Source organism: Oncorhynchus tshawytscha, linkage group LG16 (assembly GCF_018296145.1).
Source record: "Oncorhynchus tshawytscha isolate Ot180627B linkage group LG16, Otsh_v2.0, whole genome shotgun sequence".
Taxonomy (NCBI): Eukaryota; Metazoa; Chordata; class Actinopteri; order Salmoniformes; family Salmonidae; genus Oncorhynchus; species Oncorhynchus tshawytscha.
This window is the reverse complement of record NC_056444.1, coordinates 54,106,295-54,130,767: the sequence shown is the minus strand read 5'-3', so window position 1 is coordinate 54,130,767 and position 24,473 is coordinate 54,106,295. Positions and strand designations below refer to the sequence as shown.

At 43.0% G+C, this 24,473-nt stretch overlaps 1 protein-coding gene across 2 annotated transcripts in view; it reads left to right on the top strand.

The window, feature by feature from the left end:
• Positions 1 to 24,032: 24,032 nt before the first annotated feature.
• Positions 24,033 to 24,473, top strand: part of mtor (mechanistic target of rapamycin kinase) — a 132,689-nt gene continuing 132,248 nt past the window's right edge. For both annotated transcript variants that reach the window (XM_042299362.1, XM_042299361.1), the window contains exon 1: positions 24,033 to 24,173. The gene's annotated coding sequence lies outside the window, so the exon portion shown is untranslated. The remainder of the gene's footprint in view (positions 24,174 to 24,473) is intronic.

Genomic DNA, 24,473 nt, shown 5'->3' with positions numbered 1-24,473 from the left:
CAGCATAAAATTACATTCTAGACGATTCTGCGCTTCCAATTTTGTGGCAACAAGCCACAAAAATGGCGCCGACAGAGAGGGCTGCCTCGCTTCTAGTCCTTAGGAAACGTTGCAGTATTAATTTTTTTAATGTATAATTTCTTACATTGTTAGCCCAGGAAATCTTAAGTGTTATTACATACAGCTGGGAAGAACTATTGGATATCAGAGCGGCGTCAACTTACCAGCACTACGACCAGGAATACGACTTTCCCGAAGTGGACCCTTTCCCCGTGCCACACAGGGCATTTGAACTTATTCCAGAAGCCGACCCAAAACAATGCCGCCGGAGAAGAGGGAGCCAGAGCGGTCCTCTAGTCAGACATCGGAGGCGCGCACACCACCCACCGCTTCCGAGTATATGACTTGCTAATGTCCAGTAACCCTAGATAGAAAAAAGTTGTCTTACTAATACTTTTGGCCATGTAGTGTATGTTAGAATGCCCTGTCATGTTCATATAATCTCAGACATAAATTACTGCAGTTAAAGACCATCCATAGAACATACTATATGCCAGTGAAAATGAATATCATGCACACAGAAATTGTATTATTCTGCCCGAGGTGTAAAACACAAAAGGGGACATATTTGCATTTGTTATGTTCTTGTGAAGGCTGGCTGAATTCTGTCAAGAGTATGTTCTTTTATCCCAGCATGTCTACAGATTATCTCCTCTCCCTGTTTTTGTTTGCTTGGAAATGTTGATACTAGAGACTAGAGATACTAGAGTATCAGAAGAAACTGTGTAACCTAACATTTATAGGGGCTAAGAAATGCATTGTCATTAATTGGAAGGTTGATTATCCTCCCACCATGGATGGAAGAAATGTAAAACTATATATCAATTGATTAAAGGTATACTGTGCAACCTTCAAAAGGTCTGTCTGCCTTGTCAGAGGAGATACCTATTTAGGCAATCCTAAACTGCTGGTCTAATCAGTCCTGGCCCTGGGAGTCTGCCATACTGTTGGTTGTCACTCTGGCCTTGACCTGACGCACCTGGAACCAATAATGAATGTTTCACTAAGATCCTAAAGCTGAGTGGGTTGTGTTTGGTTTGGGCGGTGCAGGGTCGTGGACCCCTAGGGACAGGATTGGTTGACCCAGTTATATTGTGTGTAAGTAAAAATAGCTCTACCATACTATTAGTCCTATGATATGAATTATATGTAGGATGTACTGTTTCTGTGTGTTAATGTGTAGGTGTATGTGTGTTTCTATTTAACTTTTGTTTTCCAAACCTTTCCCTTGAGACATTTCAAAAAAAATCTGGGAATGATGTTGTGTTGGGGAGAAAGTTGAGTTATTGACTAGACTGGTGGGGGTCGGGCGTGCCGGCGGCTCGGGTTGGCTGGGCGGTTAAGTCTTTGTTAAGTCTTTGTACGTTATTTATAAGAGTTGTTCATTTGTCAGGCTATTGATTAAAGGTGCAACACAAGATAATATTGATTATTGAATTATCTTTGATATAGTTCAGTCTTATCAATCACTTAAACATATTTAATAATGATATCTTGTCTAGATTGATGACTGTGGGGACCCTTTTAGCCAAGTTATGTCCCCCCCACCTCTAAAACCACTTCTAAACTTCACAGGATCAGTCACCATCACCACAATCTCCTTCCTCATCACTTTTTCGGCCTCTTCCTACACCAGGCACCAAACCTCCACCTAGTCCACAGACTGGTGGGGAACAAACCCCACCTCTTCCAAGGCCACGCCTGGCTTCAAAACCTCCTCAGCCTCTGCAGACTAAACTCAAACACCACCTCTGCCTTCACCCCCCTGCAAGGTTCCAAACCATACTCAGCGTCTGCTGACCAGCCATGGGGTCCAAACCCAAGTCCCACCTCAGCATTCACTGCCTGGCCAGGTTCTCAACCAACCTCAGCCTTCGCTGACCATCAGTGGGGTCTAAACTCAAGCCCCACCTCAGCCAGTACCGCCTACCCAGGTTCCAAACCAGCCTCCACTGACCACCAATGGGGTTAACACTCATGGCCCACCTCAGCCGGTGCTTCCAAGCAGGGTATCATAACCAGTGGAGTCCAGATTGGTGACCTACCCTAGCCTTCCTGCCTAGCTAGGTTCCAAACCCACCTGAACCTTCTGGGCCACGCCAACCAGAAGGACCTCTGTGTGCCCAGACTGGCCCTGGCTCTTAGCCTTCAACTCAGCAGCTGGCAGGGGTCGAGCATCCTGACCCCTTTCTCTCACTATATCGCTACCACAGCAAGACAATGTAGCCAACAGGAAGAAGCTCCTTGTCGCCTACGCTCATAGCGTACCCAGACCTAAGATGCCTCACTTCAAAAGTGGTCATAGACAGCCTCCTAGGTAACCATGGTCACCTTTCGGAGCAGTACAAGTTTTAAGTGCTCCTGGATCATCTGAAACTGCCAAATGCACAGAAACTGGCCATACACCTCAGCGCTCAATGCCCTGAATGCCAAGTATGGACAGCCCCGTCTGCTCATGCAGAGTGAAATTGGCAACATCCTCAGTGCATCACACAGGCTTCCAATAACTTGCTCTCTCCATCCAATCCTTGATAGGCAAGCTGCAGACAAGCCAGTTACAGCTCTCCTTGTGGTAAGCAGCAACAGTTGAACCAGAACAAGTTTAAATGATATTGTCCTTACTGTGAAGGGAGAGAACACTTCCTAGACTCAGGTCCTGAGTTCAAGTAGCTCTTGGGGCAAAAGGTCAGGGATTGGATCTCATTTAAAAGCCGCTGCTGGAGGTGTGGGCGAAAATACTCCCCAAAGGAATTCAGCCTAAAAAAGCCATGCAACACCTGCAAGGAGTTACACCTCACTGTGCTACATTTTATTTAGTAATTTAGCAGATGCTCTAATACAGCGTCATACCGCAAGACCACAGTAGTGTCCTTTATGGGGAGCTTTGACAAAGCAGAGACCGTCATGATGAGGAGGTCTTTGTTGGTACTCTTACAACTGAGATTCAGGAGCTAACCAACATGAAGGACTGGAGGTACGTTGACTGCCGAAACAACCCTGTAGACGACATCACTTGAGAGACAACACTTGCAGAACTTGCCCAACCGCAGAGATGGATTTTGCGGCCTGCCTTCTTGAGTTACACAGAAGACCAATGGCCAACCTGGCTATCAACCCCCATGCTGGAAGGATCAACAGAAGAGCTGAAGAAGCTTACCTTCTGATTCAATGTTGCAGTAGGTCCCAGCACCACACTTCCTGATGCCTCCCAATTCCAGACATGGCAGGAGCTCCTTAAAGCCACAGAAAAATCACTTCACTGGGCGGCTGGCACCAAGGCTGAAACCTTTCTCCTACAGCAGGTCCAGGCAGAGTCTTTCCCAGAAGAGCTGAATGCCCTCAAATCAGGGAAACCCACATCCAAACACAGTTGACTTCTCGCTTTCTCACCTGAGTTTGACCCGGTTCTCTGGGGTGGCAGGACTGCTCTCCCTGGTTCAGAGAGGATCTTAAGAAAGCTCAGGAGGAAATTCTGGGTGCTGAGAGATCGTGCAGCCATCCTCAAACAACAGCAAGCCTGTCACCAGTGCCGTATATGGCGATTTCCAGGATGGAGAAACGGTGGGGTGTTATCTTCAAATTTATGACCATCCACTGTGCCCATCACGACCTGCTGGAGAGCATCGAAACATGCTTTTTTGATGGCCTTCTGCTGGTTCATTTCCTAACTTGGGACGAATCACTAATTATTGGCAGACAGAGGCACAAACTTCAGAGGGGATGCCCTCCAATAGAAACTGGTGGATCTCCATTTTACCTTTCAGTTCCACCCCCTACCTTCGGGGGTGTGTGGGAAAGGAGACCCGGTCTGTAAAGGTGGCACTGCAGGTGGCACTTGGCGACCAGACAGTGACGGAAACTGTACTCAGTACAGTGCTCATTGAGGTGGAGGGCATTCTGATTGCTAAGCCGTTGGGCTACTTGTCGATTGATGTTGCTGACCTGGACCCAGTCACTTCCAAGTTGCTTTAAATGGGGCGGTGTGACAGCTCTCTACTTCAAGCTATCTACGCTGACAGTGGTCTCGTCGGTCAACGGTGCTGGCGCCATAGCCAAACCTGACCAACCACTTCTGGGCCAACTTCATCCGGCATTACCTCCCGAGCCTACAAAGGCTTCAGAAGTGGCAGAAGGAGTCCAAAGAACTGGATGTTGGCCAGGTAATCATGCTCCTTGATTCCCCAGTTGCCTCGTGCCTCATTGCCCATCGGTCGGATCACCAAGGTCATCGCAGGGTCAGATGGACGGATCCGGACTGCTGATGTGCAGGATGGCGGTGATCGAATTTACCCCAGACCGTTGGTCTGTCTGATTCCGTTGCCTGAGGTCTAGAATGACCCAGATTAAACCAGGCCGCTTGGAGAATCTTGAGGAGTAAGAGCAAAACCATCAGAGACTGCTTTTGGAGGTGGCTGTGGTGAAGGCTCTCATTTTTACCACACTTTTTACCACAATTTAAATGTCCCTTTAAATTGCACTTCTTTGTTAACTGTCCTCATAAATCCAGTGGTGAAAAAAATACCCATACTGAGTAAAAGTAAAGATACAGTGCATTTGGAAAGTATTCAGACCCCTTGACTTTTCTCACATTTTGTTACGTTAAAGCCTTATTCTAAAAATGATTAAATTGTTTTTGAAAGTACAAAAACAGGTTTTTAGAAATGTTTGCAAATGTAGAAAAAAACAACCCTGAAATATCACATTTACATAAGTATTCAGACCCTTTACTCAGTACTCAGTACTTTGTTGAAGCACCTTTGGCAGCAATTACAGCCTTGAGTCTTATTGGCTATGATGCTACAAGCTTGGCACACCTGTATTTGGGGAGTTTCTCCCATTCTTCTCTGCAGATCCTTTCAAGCTCTGTCAGGCTCTGACCTCAATCTCACACAAATTATCAATGAACCTACCAGGTATCTCCCCAAAGCCTTAAACATGGGCACCCTCATAGATATCATCCTAACCAACTTGCCCTCTAAATACACCTCTGCTGTCTTCAACCAAGATCTCAGCGATCACTGCCTCATTGCCTGCATCCGTAATGGGTCAGCGGTCAAACGACCTCCACTCATCACTGTCAAACGCTCCCTGAAACACTTCAGCGAGCAGGCCTTTCTAATCGACCTGGCCGGGGTATCCTGGAAGGATATTGATCTCATCCCGTCAGTAGAAGATGCCTGGTAATTTTTTTAAAATACCTTCCTAACCATCTTAAATAAGCATGCCCCATTCCCATTCAAAAAATGTTGAACCAGGAACAGATGGTTCTCTCCAGACCTGACTGCCCTTAACCAACACAAAAACATCCTGTGGCATTCTGCATTAGCATCGAACAGCTCCCGTGATATGCAGCTGTTCAGGGAAGCTAGAAACCATTATACACAGGCAGTTAGAAAAGCCAAGGCTAGCTTTTTCAAGCAGAAATTTGCTTCCTGCAACACTAACTCAAAAAAGGTTCTGGGACACTGTAAAGTCCATGGAGAATAAGAACACCTCCTCCCAGCTACCCACTGCACTGAAGATAGGAAACACTGTCACCACTGATAAATCCACTATAATTGAGAATTTCAATAAGCATTTTTCTACAGCTGGCCATGCTTTCCACCTGGCTACTCCTACCCCGGTCAACAGCACTGCACCCCCCACAGCAACTCGCCCAAGCCTTCCCCATTTCTCCTTCTCCCAAATCCAGTCAGCTGATGCTCTGAAAGAGCTGCAAAATCTGGACCCCTACAAATCAGCTGGGCTAGACAATCTGGACCCTTTCTTTCTAAAATTATCTGCCGAAATTGTTGCCACCCCTATTACTAGCCTGTTCAACCTCTCTTTCGTGTCGTCTGAGATTCCCAAAGATTGGAAAGCAGCTGCGGTCATCCCCCTCTTCAAAGGGGGGGAGACTCTTGACCCAAACTGCTACAGACCTATATCTATCCTACCCTGCCTTTCTAAGGTCTTCGAAAGCCAAGTCAACAAACAGATTTCCGACCATTTCGAATCTCACCATACCTTCTCTGCTATGCAATCTGGTTTCAGAGCTGGTCATGGGTGCACCTCAGCCACGCTCAAGGTTCTAAACGATATCTTAACTGCCATCGATAAGAAACATTATTGTGCAGCCGTATTCATTGATCTGGCCAAGGCTTTCGACTCTGTCAATCACCACATCCTCATCGACAGCCTTGGTTTCTCAAAGGATTGCCTCGCCTGGTTCACCAACTACTTCTCTGATAGAGTTCAGTGTGTCAAATCGGAGGGTCTGCTGTCCGGACCTCTGGCAGTCTCTATGGGGGTGCCACAGGGTTCAATTCTTGGACCGACTCTCTTCTCTGTATACATCAATGATGTCGCTCTTGCTGCTGGTGAGTCTCTGATCCACCTCTACGCAGACGACACCATTCTGTATACTTCTGGCCCTTCTTTGGACACTGTGTTAACCACCCTCCAGGCAAGCTTCAATGCCATACAACTCTCCTTCCATGGCCTCCAATTGCTCTTAAATACAAGTAAAACTAAATGCATGCTCTTCAACCGATCGCTGCCTGCACCTGCCCGCCTGTCCAACATCACTACTCTGGATGGTTCTGACTTAGAATATGTGGACAACTACAAATACCTAGGTGTCTGGTTAGACTGTAAACTCTCCTTCCAGACCCACATCAAACATCTCCAATCCAAAGTTAAATCTAGAAGTGGCTTCCTATTTCGCAACAAAGCATCCTTCACTCATGCTGCCAAACATACCCTTGTAAAACTGTCCATCCTACCGATCCTCGACTTCGGCAATGTCATTTACAAAATAGCCTCCAATACCCTACTCAACAAATTGGATGCAGTCTATCACAGTGCAATCCGTTTTGTTGGTGCTTAAAGCTAGTGAGGGAGATGTGAGTCTCCAGCTTCAGAGATTTTTGCAATTCGTTCCAGTCATGGGCAGCAGAGAACTGGAAGGAAAGACGACCAAAGGAGGAGTTGGCTTTGGGGGTGACCAGTGAGATATACCTGCTGGAGCGCGTGTTACGAGTGGGTGCTGCTATGGTGACCAGTGAGCTGAGATAAGGCGGGTCTTTACCTAGCAGAGACTTGTAGATAACCTGTAGCCAGTGGGTTTGGCGACGAGTATGGGCCAATCAACGAGAGCGTACAGGTCGCAATGGTGGGTAGTGAATGGGGCTTTGTTGACAAAACAGATGGCACTGTGATAGACAGCATCCAGTTTGTTGAGTAGAGTGATGGAGGCTATTTTATAGATGACATCACCGAAGTCGAGGATCGGTAGGATGGTCAGTTTTACGAGGGTATATTTGGCAGCATGAGTGAAGGATGCTTTGTTGCGATATAGGAAGCCGATTCTAGATTTAATTTTGGATTGGAGATACTTAATGTGAGTCTGGAAGGAGAGTTTGAGGCAGTGATCGCTGTCTTTGTCCCATCGCGCACTAGCGACTCCTGTGGCGGGTTGGGCGCAGTGCACTCTGACTCGGTCGCCAGGTGTATGGTGTTTCTTCCGTCACATTGGTGCGGCTGGCTTCCGGGTTAAGTGGGCATTGTGTCAAGAAGCAGTGCGGCTTGGTTGGGTTGTGTTTCGGAGGACGCACGGTTCTCGACCTTCGCCTCTTCCGAGTTGGAGTTGCAGCAATGAGACAAGACTGTAACTACCAATTGGATACCACGAAACTGGGGAGAATTATTATTTATTTAATTAAAAAAGGGATGGTTGTCCCTTTGGAAGGTTCTCCCATCTCCACAGAGGAACTCTGGAGCTCTGTCAGAGTGACCATCGGTTTCTTGGCCACCTCCCTGACCAAGGCTCTTCTCCCCCGATTGCTCAATTTGGCCGGGCGGCCAGCTCTAGGTAGATTCTTGGTGGTTCCAAACTTCTTCCATTTAGGAATGATGGAGGCCACTGTGTTCTTGGGGACCTTCAATGCTGCAGGCATTTTGGCTTCAGACATAGAACCTTGGGTGTGTGGTGTACTGATGAGAAATAGTATACACATTCCTTATCAGAGGCACTTACTCCATTCACTCCATTCAAAGTGAGTAAGCCCCAGAAAATCCGAATGCAGCTGGACTGGAAAAAAGGACAGTTCTCATTTGTTGATCCAGTCAACAAAACGCAACTTCATAAATTCATGCATACTTTCAAAGAGGGAGTCTTTCCATACATCTCTAGCAAACACCCTTTTAGGATTTCTTTGTCAGGGGATTCCGCCTCTGTCCAAATCAGGTACAAACATGCTGTAAACTAGTCAGCAACACTCACTCATTTCCCTCAGTGCAAGATTCTCACAGAGGGAGAGCACAGACTGTGATGGCGTGAACAGGACCTTCCTCCATCAACAATACTCCTGCTGTGACTCTCACCTGTCGAACAACATGCTGTTTAGAACTATGTCCATTTGTATAACAGCATGTAAATACATGTTATGTTGCATTGCTTATTACTGTTATCAGTGGGGATTTCCATTTCCTGTGTGTTATAGGGCAGGATTCTTAAAGTGTTCTGTTCTGAGGCCCCCGTTCCAAGGCCCCCAAAATGTGTGCTCAATATTCATTCTTGATGCTGACAATATGAAATGTAACAATGTTTTAGGCCTAATTCCTGTAAAACACTGTTTAACAGTTTGCTCGTGTGAGATGTTTTTCCTTTTCTATTGTTTTTTTCTTGTTGTTATTTTCATTCTTAGTTTTCTATTTGCTTTTTCAGGGACCCCTGGGATGCATCGAACAGACACATGACATTGTCACTGTGACACACTGTGACACATTGCTGGAGCCTTCTTTAATGTATTCTTAGTACGGTAATACCTATACTATACTGGCATTAATATTTCCTTCATTGTTTTTTCTTTGAGTATTTCAGAATGATTCTTGATTCTGTCCATTCAATTAGTTTAATCCTGTTGTGTGTGTGTGTTCCAATAACCAGTCCCACAGTAATGTCCAATAATTTTCTTGGGCAATGTCGGCCCTTTGTGGTTACAGTAGACTACTGCAACTGAGATTGATCATAAAAAATGTTTTGATAAGCTTTATTGATGACCATTTGTGATGGTCCGTGGTTTATTTCAAAGAGAGCTACGTAAGCCACCCCCCAGTGGGCAGAGCTAGGAATGTTGCACTAGGACACATTTTAGTGAGGTGAAAAGCCTCTCATTTTACAATGGGTCCGCGTGGTTCTGTGTAGCCTAGTTATGCTAATCTATTTGAGACCAGTGTATTACAGTTAATTTCGTCTTTGACTTAATAAGTCAAACATATTTGAATCGATAACAGGGAAACAACAATGAGTCCCAGACAGTTCGCAATAGAACATACCAGATGAGGGCATCGTTTACTACCTAAATTATTGGGATCATCTGGTTATCACCAGTGTTTGGAATGCAGTGAGTTCATTGGCAAAACAGACCATGATCATTACGCAGGTGCACCTTGTGCTGGGGAAGGTGCAGTTTTGTAACAGAACACAAAGCCACAGATGTCTCAAGTTTTGAGGGAGCGTGCAATTGGCAAACTGACTGCACAAATGTCCACAGTCATGTGAAATCCATAGATTAGGGCCTAGCGAATGTATTTCTATTTACAGATTTCCTCATATAAACTGTAACTCGGTAAAATCGTTGAAATTGTTGCATGTTGCGTTTATATTTCTTATCAGTATAATTAAATTGTGTTTTGTTTGAAAAGATGGGCCTGGCTGAGAATAGAACATTCAGTTTTCTGCCTGAGTGTGGCGCTGTTTACTGCAATTGTCTAGATTATTTTGTGACCAGAACAAAACTACTTATTTTATTAAATTAGAGATTGAAATCAATTGTGTTCCTTTAAAAAGAAGGCCTGGCTGACATGGACTGTTTCCTCACCTTATTCTCCTTGTGGTTATCCATGATAGTTGGTTATTTACCAGGGAACAAGAAGTGAAAACAAAACAAGGATTGAAGCGATAGACTCCTTATTTTACTCAGCTACAGATTGAAATAAATGGTGTGTCTTTGAAAAGAAAACACATTAAAGGGAAAGGATCCACAGACACAGAGGCTGAATATCTTTCTGCGCATATATTTATTTACCATGCTGGCTGCCATGGTTAACGCAAACGCAATACTTTGAAAGCTTACTGAACTGACTCCGAAAAGTAACATAAGTAGGCCTACAGTATCACAGTGAGGTCAAACAGGTGTGTGTGATAGTCTGATTATCCAGTGCATGTGGTGTACAATGGTTTTAGCCATGCCCCTTCTGGAGGGCCTGAGGCTCTTGGACCACAACTGAGAACAACCTGGCCTGACACCTGGACGTGCCTGGCCCAATCCTACCTGGCCCGCCTCTACCTGCTACCTGCCTGTTGCTGCCTCCACTGGTTATTTCTCCCTCTCAAGTCTTTTGCTTCCCACACACCCGGAAACTTGGATACCCTTACTTTTCGTCCAACGTCTTTATGAAAACCAGTCTGACCATGGGATCTTGAAGTGTTAGTACTTTGTTTATATTCATTACGGATACTGTCTGAATCTGCTGGCCATTAATACTGGTATTGCTCTTTCCTTATTGAAATGGTGAATAAAGGAAGACTATGCTTTGATTTTCAATTAGGACACAATGAAGACATTGTTAGATTGAATGTATGCCTTTATACGGTCTGTGTCTCTGTATCCCAGCAAGTCAAATAAAGATTTGTGCCAACTGGAAGTGTGACTTCTTTCCCCATTGATTTCCTAAGGTATTTAGTCAGTCATTTCATACCAAGGCTAGATGAGGCTGAATGGCAACTGATTCATCTCATTGGTACATGACTGTTCAGTCTGTTGAATATTTAATCAATGGAAAGCTGGATGTCTTCGCTGAATACTGTTTATTTATTTATTTTACTAATGATTTAAAAGACGTTATTATGAGCACAAGGATACACAGTTGTACTCAACAATGCTTTACACACCACGGCTACTGATATAACTCTGGTGAGGTACAGTAGACTACACAGCCCATGATGTGAATATCAAAGAGTTCCATTGTGTACAAAGAATGATATACAGGCATGTCGGTGACAGAGACACAGAGAACGTGGGTGAGAGACACAGAGAGCATCTTCCACTCAACTTCAACAACTTCAAACAGCAGGTAGGTACTGTGTTTTCTCATGAGGACAATATAACATTTGAATAGGCTGTTCAATGAGAAAAACATGTTCATTCGATTTTTCAGTTTTACCACCTGAAGGATTGTATTTGTCACGTCCCAGCTTGTGTACTGTGTAGCATACATTGTGAACTTGCTGTTTGGATATTTCACCCACCGTAAAGGTTTATTGTAGATAATAACCAAGCCAAAAAATAAATCGCTAGTACACAATTTATGCAGACAAAAGAATCCCCAACATTATACAAGTATGGATCGACAATGTCACGGTGCAAATATGCATAGGCCTGTGCTAAAAAATACCCTCAATGTAATTAGAACCATATTCATTCATTTAAAACTTTTCTTCAACAATGTTTTTTATCGATGACTCCTCTATTTGGTTAGACATTGAGACTTCTCTTCCAAAATATCCCTTACAGGATCTTTTATTTTTCAGAAGTTTCAAGTCTGTAGAAGATCACTGCAATAATCAATACAATACACTTAACACACTCAAAGTATGGAGGTCAGTTCAACGCTTCCTGGGAAGGTCCAAACTAACCTCTGCTCTTACCCCAATTCTTAACCACCCAGATTTTGGTCCAGGATTGCTGGATGCTGGCTTTCACTTTTGGCTCAATAAGGGCATACGCAGACTAAATGACTTATTTGCTGATAAGATTTTGTTGTCATTTGAGCAGCTGTCAACACACAGAGGGTGAAACAAGTGTGGGTGAAAGAATTGTCTGTTACTATTGACGAAGAGATGTGGGGGGACATTTGGAGATATGCAAAAACAATATCTATATGTAATCGTACTAGAGCAATCCAATTAAGAATAATACACAGATTGCATATATCCCCAAATCGCAGACATGCTTTTAGCCCCACTTCCTCTTCCCCTCAGTGTCTTAAATGCAAAACTGATACAGGCACCCTAATACATTGTTTATGGTCATGTACCAAAATACAAAGATACTGGTCTGGTGTTCTGCAAGAAATTGAAAAGATCCTAGGGGTTGATCTAGAATTGGACCCAGTTTCTTTACTGTTGGATCTCCCTAGTAGGCATGTTACTTCTGTGGGTAAGAGGAGGCTTTTCAACATCCTTACCTTCGCAGCGAGGAAAAACATCCTTTTACAGTGGATTAGTGATAAGTTTCCTTCTATTAAAGACTGGCATAAGATACTATTTGAATGGGTGCCTCTGGAATATCTGACATGTACATTGCATTCTAAAACAGACCAGTTCTACAAAGTATGGGAACCTTATCTAAATTACCGAGAACCTGAGGTATCAGCTATTATGCTGCAAGGATTCTCTTAGAATGGTGGTGATCTATGTATTTCAGAATTACACTGTACGTTCCATGTGTGTGTAACAGTATAACTTTAGACTGTCCCCTCGCCCATACCCGGGCGCGAACCAGGGACCCTCTGCACACATCAACAACAGTCACCCACGAAGCATCGTTACCCATCGCTCCACAAAAGCCACGGCCCTTGCAGAGCAAGGGGAACCACTACTTCAAGGTCTCAGAGCAAGTGACGTCACCGATTGAAACGCAATTTAGTGCGCTCCACCACCAACTAGCTAGCCGTTTCACATCCGTTACATGTGGAACCTAACTTCTTGGTTTAAACTGAGCTTTTTTGTTTAATTTCTGTTTGTAAATTTGTTTAAAATATATGTATTGAGAGACGCAATGATGGGGATGGGGTGAGAGAAGCGCCGAGCGGGAAGAGGAAAATGGTGTACATATTTATGTGTGTATATGTATTTTTGTATGTATGTATGTATATGTGTATGTATGTGTATATGTGTATACATATATATGCAGGTATGTGTAAGTGAGTACTGTTTTGCTTTGTCTCTGTTGTTGCATCTCTTAATATGGGTGAAAATTGTGAAATTCCAATAAAAATACTGTTACAAAACAATGTGTTTTATAAGGAGGCGCTTATTTAACTAGAGTTCAGTAAATGTAGCAACGCGTACCTCCTTGTAAGTCACCTCCTTATAACGTGCAGTGTTGAAGAAAAGTTGTCCACTGTAATTCTTTTGCACAGATCTGTGCTATTTTGCAACATAAAAAAGGTTGCCTTGTATGTGATGCAAATTCAAATTCTAAATCTGAGTCACCTCAATTTGCATCACATTAAGGAAAGGCATGACTTTTGATCAGGTCAGACTGATGGCGTATCTCGTCAACATACAGCATACAGTAGATACCTGAACATCATACAGCATACAGTAGATACCTGAACATCATACAGCATACAGTAGATACCTGAACATCATACAGCATACAGTAGATACCTGAACATCATACAGCATACAGTAGATACCTGAACATCATACAGCATACAGTAGATACCTGAACATCATACAGCATACAGTAGATACCTGAACATCATACAGCATACAGTAGATACCTGAACATCATACAGTATACAGTAGATACCTGAACATCATACAGCATACAGTAGATACCTGAACATCATACAGCATACAGTAGATACCTGAACATCATACAGCATACAGTAGATACCTGAACATCATACAGCATACAGTAGATACCTGAACATCATACAGCATACAGTAGATACCTGAACATCATACAGCATACAGTAGATACCTGAACATCATACAGCATACAGTAGATACCTGAACATCATACAGCATACAGTAGATACCTGAACATCATACAGCATACAGTAGATACCTGAACATCATACAGCATACAGTAGATACCTGACAGTAGATACCTGAACATCATACAGCATACAGTAGATACCTGAACATCATACAGCATACAGTAGATACCTGAACATCATACAGCATACAGTAGATACCTGAACATCATACAGCATACAGTAGATACCTGAACATCATACAGTAGATACCTGAACATCATACAGCATACAGTAGATTCCTGAACATCATACAGTAGATACCTGAACATCATACAGCATACAGTAGATACCTGAACATCATACAGCATACAGTAGATACCTGAACATCATACAGTATACAGTAGATACCTGAACATCATACAGCATACAGTAGATACCTGAACATCATACAGCATACAGTAGATACCTGAACATCATACAGCATACAGTAGATACCTGAACATCATACAGCATACAGTAGATACCTGAACATCATACAGCATACAGTAGATACCTGAACATCATACAGCATACAGTAGATACCTGAACATCATACAGCATACAGTAGATACCTGAACATCATACAGCATACAGTAGATACCTGAACATCATACAGCATACAGTAGATACCTGAACATCATACAGCATACAGTAGATACCTGAACATCATACAGCATACAGTAGATACCTGAACATCATACAGCATACAGTAGATACCTGAACATCATACAGCATACAGTAGATACCTGAACATCATACAGCATACAGTAGATACCTGAACATCATACAGCATACAGTAGATACCTGAACATCATACAGCATACAGTAGATACCTGAACATCATACAGCATACAGTAGATACCTGAACATCATACAGCATACAGTAGATACCTGAACATCATACAGCATGTGCTGTAGATTCATGCACCGTCTGTTCTTATTGTCTCTTTACAGACAAAAGACAGGGGGTTGAATGAAACGTCCACTGCTAACCATTGGAGTGGAGTCTATCCCCCTTCCCTTTACTGGGTAAGTGACTTATTAATAAGTATCCAGACGTGTACTGTATGCATACATACCTATTATTGGCATAACAGCAACCAATGTTGCTTCCCTTATTCTTTTTTCATATTTCCCTACCTTCTCCCCTCCACCACTACTTCTGTCAAAATAATTGGTCATGTCACCACTGTCTGACTGTAGTGCCATAGCAAGACGTTCTGTTACAGACGTAACATTACATACGTATGACTGTAATACTTGAAAATGATTACTCATCCACAGGAGTTGTGTTATTACCGCAGATGGGCTGTGTCCTTACGGGTAACTCCAGTCTTTGTTAGAATTGTTAGAATGTTTTTTCAAATGTACATCACTATTTTGAGGATTATTCTAACCCTAATAGATTGATCTACTTTAAAAAAAATATTACCTTAAATATTGGTTGTTGTCGGAAGTACTGATATTTGAAAATTGACCTTAACATGTATAATTAAATTATTGTAAAATGATTAGTAAAGCCTTTTGGATTCAATGATGTCGCTCCCAGTGCAAGTAGGGATTCCAGTCGTTAGATGATGTATTTGCAAAAAAAGAGTTGCTTATACTCATAAAATACTTCTCATATGTACTCACTATTTCATGCCATGTCAGAATACAATTGCGTTCAAAGGGTAAACTTTTTATTTTTGCAAAGCATTTGCTCATATAAAGTAATGTAAAGTGAAGCAAATTAAGGATTGTATGTAGATGAGATTTCCTGCATTTGAAGTTAAAATGTTTAATAATTGTTCCCTTGTCCAAAAAGAATAACTGCAAACGCTTGTCCTCGGTTTCAAACACATCCACCCCTTTCCCCTCCACTCAACCACCTACCTCCCCCATTATCTTCTCTCTCCTCCACTCTTTCTCCTTCTCCAGAGGTGGACATACATGACACTCCGTCAAGTAACATGCATGAACAAGCTATTAGGTCATCTACTTGCAAAGGAGTTGCTTATACTTATCAAATGCTTATCAAGTACTCTTCAGTATTTCATGTCATGTCAGAATATGACACTTCACAAGGGCAGAAATGTGACTTTTGCTTCCACACCAACAGCATTTGATTGATTTCTCTCTTACAGGACACTGTTCATCCACATCATGCCGTCCTGATAATGAGTATCACTTTGTTAACGACCCTCAGACCTGGACCGACCCACAGAGCTTCTGCAGAAAGAAGTACACTGACCTGGCAACCATAGACAACATGGATAATATGAATATACAGATTAACGCTGTAGAATTAGCCTGGATAGGGCTAGAGAAGGGAGAATGTAAGACATGGCATTGGTCACTAGGAGATAGTGAGTTTATTGAGAAGGAGACTCACTGGAAACCAGGAGAACCAAATGATCTGGGAAGAAATGCGTGTTGATGGAAAACACTCTTAAATGGACTGATGACACATGTAGTCCAATACATTTATTTACATGCTATAATAGTAAGACCCTGAGCAGACAATAATACAATAATACATGGTCAAACATTTTTTATGTCTGGAAATATGAAACTGTAAAAGTAAAACTTGACAATTATGCTTAAATTTAAGTTACAGGACTGAAACATTTCAATGAGCCATTCCATTTGATTAGGGAGAATAAGACATGGAAAGATGCTCAGTGTCACACTGATCTGTTTCACCTATCTTGTGCTTGTCTCCACCCCCCTCCAGATGTCGCCCATCTTCCCCATTATCTCCAGTGCATTTATACCTGTGTTCTCTGTTTGTCAGTTGCCAGTTCACCTTGTCTCGTCAAGCCTACCAGTGTGTCTTCGACCTGCCTATTGCGTTTGATTAAATATCAGAAACTCGAACCATCTGTCTCCTGTGTCTCCACCTGTGTCGTTATACTCAGAGCTACTGTAGGGAGAAACACATAGACCTTGCCAGTGTGAGGAACCAGAATGAGAGCCTGAAGATACAGAATCTAGTGCCAGAAGACAGGGGTGTGTGGATTGGCCTGTTCAGAGACTCCTGGAAGTGGTGGGGTAAGTTTTCATTCAGATACTGGAATGAGGGACAGCCCAATAACAACAAAGGGATTCAGAGCTGGGTGGAGGCCAGGGCCAAGAGGGCCTCCACTTCTCATGTGTGGCTGGGCCTGCCCCACACCTGTACAGTGGACCTCTGTTTCTGGTTCAGTAGAGAGGGCACCTGCTACCACAACTGGGATCCGGGGGCATGGGTTCCGCAGGGAGGACTGTGGGAGAACCGGTGCGGACCAGTCTGGAAGAGATCACCAGTGGTGGTGATTTATTCATTAACTTCATTTAACAACAACAACAACAACAACAAGGTCCTAGAAAAAGGGGGAAACTCACCTCATCCACTACCGTAGCGCTCTCCTTCCAACCCCTCTCTGTCTTTTATCTTCCTATGTGAGTGTTTGGAAATAAGTACCTTTGTTGTGTTGTTTAAAAACTAACCACTCCTAATTTTCTTATTCATTTTCAGAGTACGACAATCTGGACTAGTTTTAGCACGGTATCTGGAAACTCGGGCTCCAAATCCATTTATTTTTTATTCATAGACCTTTGTAGCACTATGTTCCAGTCGTATAATTACATATTTTGTTTTATACTGTAAATGATGTTGTAAGCTAGAATCCTATTTTTCGGACTTATAAATTAATGATATACAGCCATTCATTCTTGAATAATATAACTTGTAAATGCCTTGGGTCAACTATCATACCCCATCAGAATTCAACATACAAGCTTGTTTCACATCAATGTTTGTAAACAACATAAACGTAGACAAACACTGTATAGCCTTAAAACATGCTTAAAACGATATATTTGATATAATGGATGGTCAGTCCTTACATCCATAGCTCTGTCAATGAATTTGTATTTCTCCAGCCCCATTCCTTAGCTTGTTAGAGAAACGGGCAGGGAGTAGGCTTTGTTATTGTTTCAATTAAATATTCCAGCTTTAAGGTGAAACATATCTCGCCGTCTCGTAGAATTAGGTTACTACGTTTTGTTTCACATATCACAGTGTTGTGCGGGACTTTATAATAACTGTGATTTATTATATAGATCATGTTTAAGAAAAATATGTTATATGCTTGTCAAGTTGCTAAGTAAACAACCAAAAAAACGTACTCTATTTTTTTTCTATTACAACTGTACCTACATGACTGTTTAATGTGTTCAATGAAGTCCTTTATTATGTTTGTTATCAGACATTAATTAACTAAGCTTATTAGTATCCACTTTGTTTTCCCGTAAAAACACTGACAATATCAATAGGGCTGTGGGGGGGAAACGACAACAACAGAGATTAGAATTTTATTTAGAATTTTACAATTAGGGATAATAACTTCAGAAGTAGCTGCTATCATAAATGTATTCACATTTGAATAGTCGTCAATCATAATATGATAAACCTGTACCCGGATTATCGAGTGTACAGATGATATAAGGCAATACGCAATGAGCAGGTAGTCAGAACCATGGAGAAATAACTAAGCCTAGCTACACCTTTTTCTTTAGAATAGTAAGACGGAAACAAAATCACATCAATCATGTAAGATCAGGTAGACATCCACATCAATTCGATATTGATTTCTGTAGTCAAGTGCAAGGAACGGAATGCTATTTGCCTATTAAGCTACAGTTCACCTAATCATCTGATATAGAATAGCCTACTTTTGCTTTCAGATGTCTAAACACAAACAATGGACTATTTCTGTGATGGTAGGCTATGGGTTTATGGATTTATTTTTAATTTGATTTATTTAACCTTTATTTAACTAGGCAAGCCAGTTAAGAACAAATTCTTATTTACAATGACGGCCTGCGGGACGGGGGCAAAACACACATCAAGACAAGAGAGACAACACTACATACATTATTTTATTAGACTGTTTAAAAATGACAGACACAATGCATCATTGGCTGTTCTAGGGTTTAACGAAATAATATATCATATTATATACACATTTTGCCATGTTTAATGGTGTTAAAGAATGCTTTTCTTTGTTTTTTGATACATAATTGTTTAAATTCTTATCATTCTTTTTTTAATCTGCAAGAACAGGGAATTAGGTGCATGGGCCATGGGGCGGTTGCACCTATGGCCCCGGTGCTAGCTTAGTTTCGGAGTATACCACAAATTACATACACATAGCAACTTCACAGCAATATAACACAACATCATATCTACAAGACATGACCAACGTAACAACGAGGGCCTATTAACAGGTCTATCGAAAACAGCATACACATTTTAATGTCCAGCACACAGGAAACTATTCCACCTGACATACGGACACTGAGGCATCATGTTGTTAAACTACAAACTTGGGCTGGAGGGGCTCAGTAAATGTGGTGTGGAAAGTGTCCAGGCAGGTCAGTGTGTCAGGCAAGATGCAGTAGTAGAGTTCTAGGGGTAGTACTTTACAATTCTGACACCAATGTAGTGAACAAAGACAGTGCTGTGCACCTCGATCACTTGTCTCTCAGCGTGTAGGAAAACTGTTTAACCACTGCTCCAATAGGGTTAACCCACTTGACTTCAGGGAGATCCCAACAAGCCTACCTTGTCTAGAGGTGTTACATGATCCCCTCCATATAGTAGAGTGTCCTCGCGCTTCACTATATGGGTAACAACCCTTACCTAATTATGCTTGTTACAACCTCCTCCAAGTGGATTAACATAAACATAAACCCTTCCCACATGAGTAGCCTACATTCATTTTTGTAGGACCAACCCAGGCATTAAAAGGGAATATATGCCAATATCCTACTTGTAAAAGATCACAAACTCTTTATAAATCACATGGCAAAACTGACACAGTAAGCTTTTTTTAATGCATGTTGTTCTTTAGTAAAATGAGAGCACCTACTTTGAAAAAACATATTGCAGTATATGAACCTCTTCTTTTGGACTACATGTGTCACGCCCTGGTCTAAGTATTTTGTGTTTTCTTTACTATTTTGGTCAGGCCAGGGTGTGACATGGGTTATTTATGTGGTGTGTTTTGTCTTGGGGTTTTTGTAGGTCATGGGATTGTGGTTAGTGGGGTTGTCTAGAATAGTCTATGGCTGCCTGGAGTGGTTCTCAATCAGAGGCAGGTGTTTATCGTTGTCTCTGATTGGGAACCATATTTAGGCAGCCATATTCTTTGAGTGTTTCGTGGGTGATTGTTCCTGTCTCTGTGTTTGTTTGCACCAGATAGGGCTGTTTTGGTTTTTTCATGTTATGTTTTTTTCATGTTATGTTTTTGTATTGTTCGTCATTATCTTTATTAAAGATGTATGAAGATAACCACGCTGCATTTTGGTCCGATCCCTGCTACACCTCCTCTTCAGAGGAAGAGGAAGAAGAGAACCTTAACAACATGACCCCGATCACCCCATTCCATAGGCCAAGTCTAGCCTGTGAAAGATGTCTTCTGATCTCACACTTCCTGGTTAAATAAACGTAAAAGAAAAGAACAAGAACAAATACATGTACATATATACAGTTGTGATTTTAGCATGTACATCTTGGTGGGGTAAACTCAAAAAAAAAATGTTGAGATGCATGCCAGCAAAGCCACTACACAACACTAAACAATACATACATTATTTTATTAGACTGTTTAAAAATGACAGACACAATGCATCTCATTGGCTGTTCTATGGTTTAACGAAATAATATATCATAGTATATACACATTTTGCCATTGCCAAAACAATGCCCACAAACTGTTAGGACCTACAAAAAGCTGTACCAACAGCAGAGTCCCAATAGTAATCCCAACACCTTACCACTGCTACACTTGACTATCAGTGGAGCCTTGTCTGGCAGCGGAACAGTTCATTCAGCCTCATTTACTGCCTTGTAAAAATACATAGCTGATATGGCTGACTTGCTTAACTATTTGTTCAACACTTTTGAAATGTACAGCGACAGGAAGGTGGCATGGCGGTCCTTAGTGGGCAAATTTTGTCATCAAACTTTTTTGTCAAAGTCTGTCGTTTTCTAGATTTATGGTGCTTTCAAGACAAATGGGAACTCTGAAAAAAACAAGGTTGAATCATGACGTCAGTGATCTTCAGGTTGGAACTCTAGAAAGAGGCCCGAGTTCCCAACTTGCAATTCAGAGTTGGATGACCGTTCAAAACGTATTTTCCCATTCGGAGGTAGTTTTTTTCAGAGTTTCCAGAAGTCTGAGATTTCCCCGTTCAAGTTTCCAGTTGTTTTGAATGTGATAGAAGTCATGCTGGATTGACAGCATGGCCAATGTTGAATGTTTATCCTTTTAAGCTTGGAAAAGAGACCCTTAAACCCAGACTTGGACCTCACACCCACTCCACTGAATAGCAGGCTAGTGATTGCTTTGCAATGCTTGCAGTTCTATACCACTTATTGTTGAATTTGCCATTTCCAACTTGTTGTGTAATGTTTATGTCCAATGGTAGATGAACACCGATATGTTTTATAATTGTATAATTTCTCTTCATTATTTTTCTTCATATGACAAGGTTTGAAAATGATTTGGCAGTAGATTTTTGGCTTGATTCATGTTGATGACAGCTAGCTTGCTAGCTAAGGTTTTGAAAGTATGATGTTGATATGATCAGTCCAATCAAAGCTACGGTAGATATAACGTGATTTGACATAATTCTATCTGTGGCCAATGAACTTGAGACTTCTTGGATGGGCACTTCGAATGTAACTATATGCAGCACCTAAGGGGCAGCACCTTCCGAGCGCTCCCCGTAGATTTTGTAGTGACGTCCCCATGAGTGACAGAACACTGAGCCAATCACGGCACAACTAGAGAACATTACCAACCTCTACACTCCGTATTTTCCGCTGGCTGCCCCACCACCACGGAAAGCCCTGAGCTAGGTTGAAAGACCTGCATTTTTGAGCTGCCTTACTCAAGAAAGCAAAAAAGAGACCATGTTTTTATGCGGCTTTACTAACTCAATGATACATTTTTTTTACATTGTTTGTGAACTAATATGTAATTTTGCGCGGACTGATTGAGCATTTATGCGGTGAAATAGAACTAGAACTGCCTTTATCCTCCTTCTTTCGCGAACGCTACAAGGTAAAATTGAGCCAAGCAACCCGCATAGCAACATACCATTTGGTTCATTGTGAAATCCGGTCAGAATGTTCTAGCAACAGCCCGAGCAACAAAAGCTAGAACTCATCGAATCCCATTATGATGAAGAGGCTGACACTATTTCGCATGACAGGCCCCCTGGTAAAAACAGCCAGAGGACACAGGTACATCTCGGTAATAGTAGATTATGCCACCCGATATCCCTAGGCCATTCCCCTAAGGGCGGCAATGTGCAAGGTTATCACCCGGGAGCTGTTCCACCTCTTCAGCTGAGTGGGCATCCCGAACGAGATCCTGACCGACCAAGGTACCGAGTTTATGTTCCGACTAATGAAAGATTTGTGTGCTCTCCTACAGATAAAGCAGATCCGGACCGCCGTCTTTCATCCGCAGACCGATGGGCTCATCGAACAGTTCAAAAAGACGCTCAAACAAATTCTGCGGAAGGTCATCAAGCGGGATGGGAAGAACTGGGACCAGCTACTGCCCCACCTAATGTCCTCGATCCGAGAAGTGCCACAAGGCTTTCCCCTTTTGAAATCCTCTACCTGAGGAGACCACGCGGCCTACTGGATCTCGCCAAGGAGGTGTGGGAAGTCCAACAGCGTGGTGGAACACGTAGAGACGATGAGGGAGTGGATGACAGCCATATGGCCAGTGGTAAGGGAACATACGGAGAAGGCCCAGCCAAGGTCTACAATTGTGGTACCTAGCACCGAGAGTTCCATGTGGGTGACAAGGTGCTGGTTTTAATTACAACCGCAAAAAGTAAGTTTCTGGCAACATGGCATGGGCCATACGAGGTGACAGAGAGGCTGAGACCCGAGGACGGCAGCCGAGGAGACGGAAACCCCAAAAGATTTACCATGTGAACCTATTGAAGAGGGGGCATGTGAGGACAGCCTTGGCCATGTTGTGGTCAAACCTGAGACTTTGATGGGACCAGTGGTTGTCCCGAGCAATGAGGGCCTCGGACCGGCCCAGAAATAAGCACTCTGGGAGCTCATCGATCTGAAACACCGGCGAGTTTTCGATGAGGCTGTGAAGCAGGAGGTGGAGGCTATGCTGAGGATGGGAGTCATCGAGGAGTCCCACAGTGCACGGTGCAGCCCCATCATGTTGTTGCCCAAACCGGAAGGTAGTCTGCGTTTCTGCAATAATTCCGGGGGGTGAACGTCATCAGTTTGTTCGACGCCTACCCTATGCCGAGGGTGGACGAGCTCATCGACCGGTTGGGAAAGGCCCGGTACATCAGCACCCTGGACCTGACCAAAGGATATTGGCAGGTACCCTTGGTAGCCTCCTCTTGGGAGAAGACGGCATTCTCGACAGCTTATACCACCAATACCGGGTCCTCCTGTTCGGTCTCCATGGAGCCGCGCCCAAGTTCCAGCGCCTGATGGACCGAGTCCTCTGACCCCACCAACAGTAAGCAACAGTCTATTTGGATGACATCATCATCCACAGCCAAGGTTGGGAAGAGCACCTGATGCGCCTCCAGGCATGCTGGACGTGCTCAGGCAAGCCTGGTTCACAGGGAATGCCAGGGGGGACTCCTCGAGGCCTTGTGACAGATTGAGTCTACATCACGCGGCGGTGGCTCCCTCTGCTGGACGTGACAGGTCTCGATGGGTCATCCAGCCATGACTAATTGGGGCTGATTTTGGCTGGTGAGTAATCAAGGGGCTGATTGCTCACTGGCCGTATGGGCCCATAAAGCTGACAGGAGGGCAGCACACGGGAGGGTTGGAGGTAAGGAGAGGTTGCTACCAGATAGACGTCCTCATGATCTTCTAGAACTGAGGGGCTCGGTGGTCCACCCCAGAGGAGACCGCATTCCCAGAAGAGGTCTCCTGGAGGAAACCTGTTTCTTTTCCTTTGTTTTAAATAAACAACCTTGAAACAGAGGTATCACACTTGTCTGATCTGTGTTAACGTCTAACCCCCTGATCTCCACACTACATATATTTATTTTTTGCTAAACAGGTGGGGCTCTGCCCTAATACATACATATATTTATGTGGGTAGACCTACAATTTATCTTACAGTAGTCAATCGATTTGCCTCGGGCTGGAACGCACCCAAACACATTTCTGCGCAAAGGCCTCGCAAGTTGATGGTGGCGAAAAATTCTACACTTGTCTATCCAAAACAGACCCTCTGTTGACGGAAAACTAGCCAGCAGTTAGCCAGCAAGCTAGCTAGGTAAGCAATTATTTGTTTTGCTTGTGCTATACATAGCCAAAACACCAAAATAAAAGCGTAAGTAAGATAGCTATGTGTAAGGTTTGTTGTGCTCTCATTCGTGCTGTCCTTCCACTTCAACCCGGCGCGTTAGCTTAGCATGCCTTTTTTAGCAGCTAGCTAGCAACTGTACAGTATCTAACTTGCTAGCTAACGACGTTTGTCCAGCTTGCAAAGCTATTGAATTGTCAATTTAATTCAAATACTTAGCAGTTTGGTATGTTGCAAATATTTTCAATAAATTACCTAGCCAAATAGCGT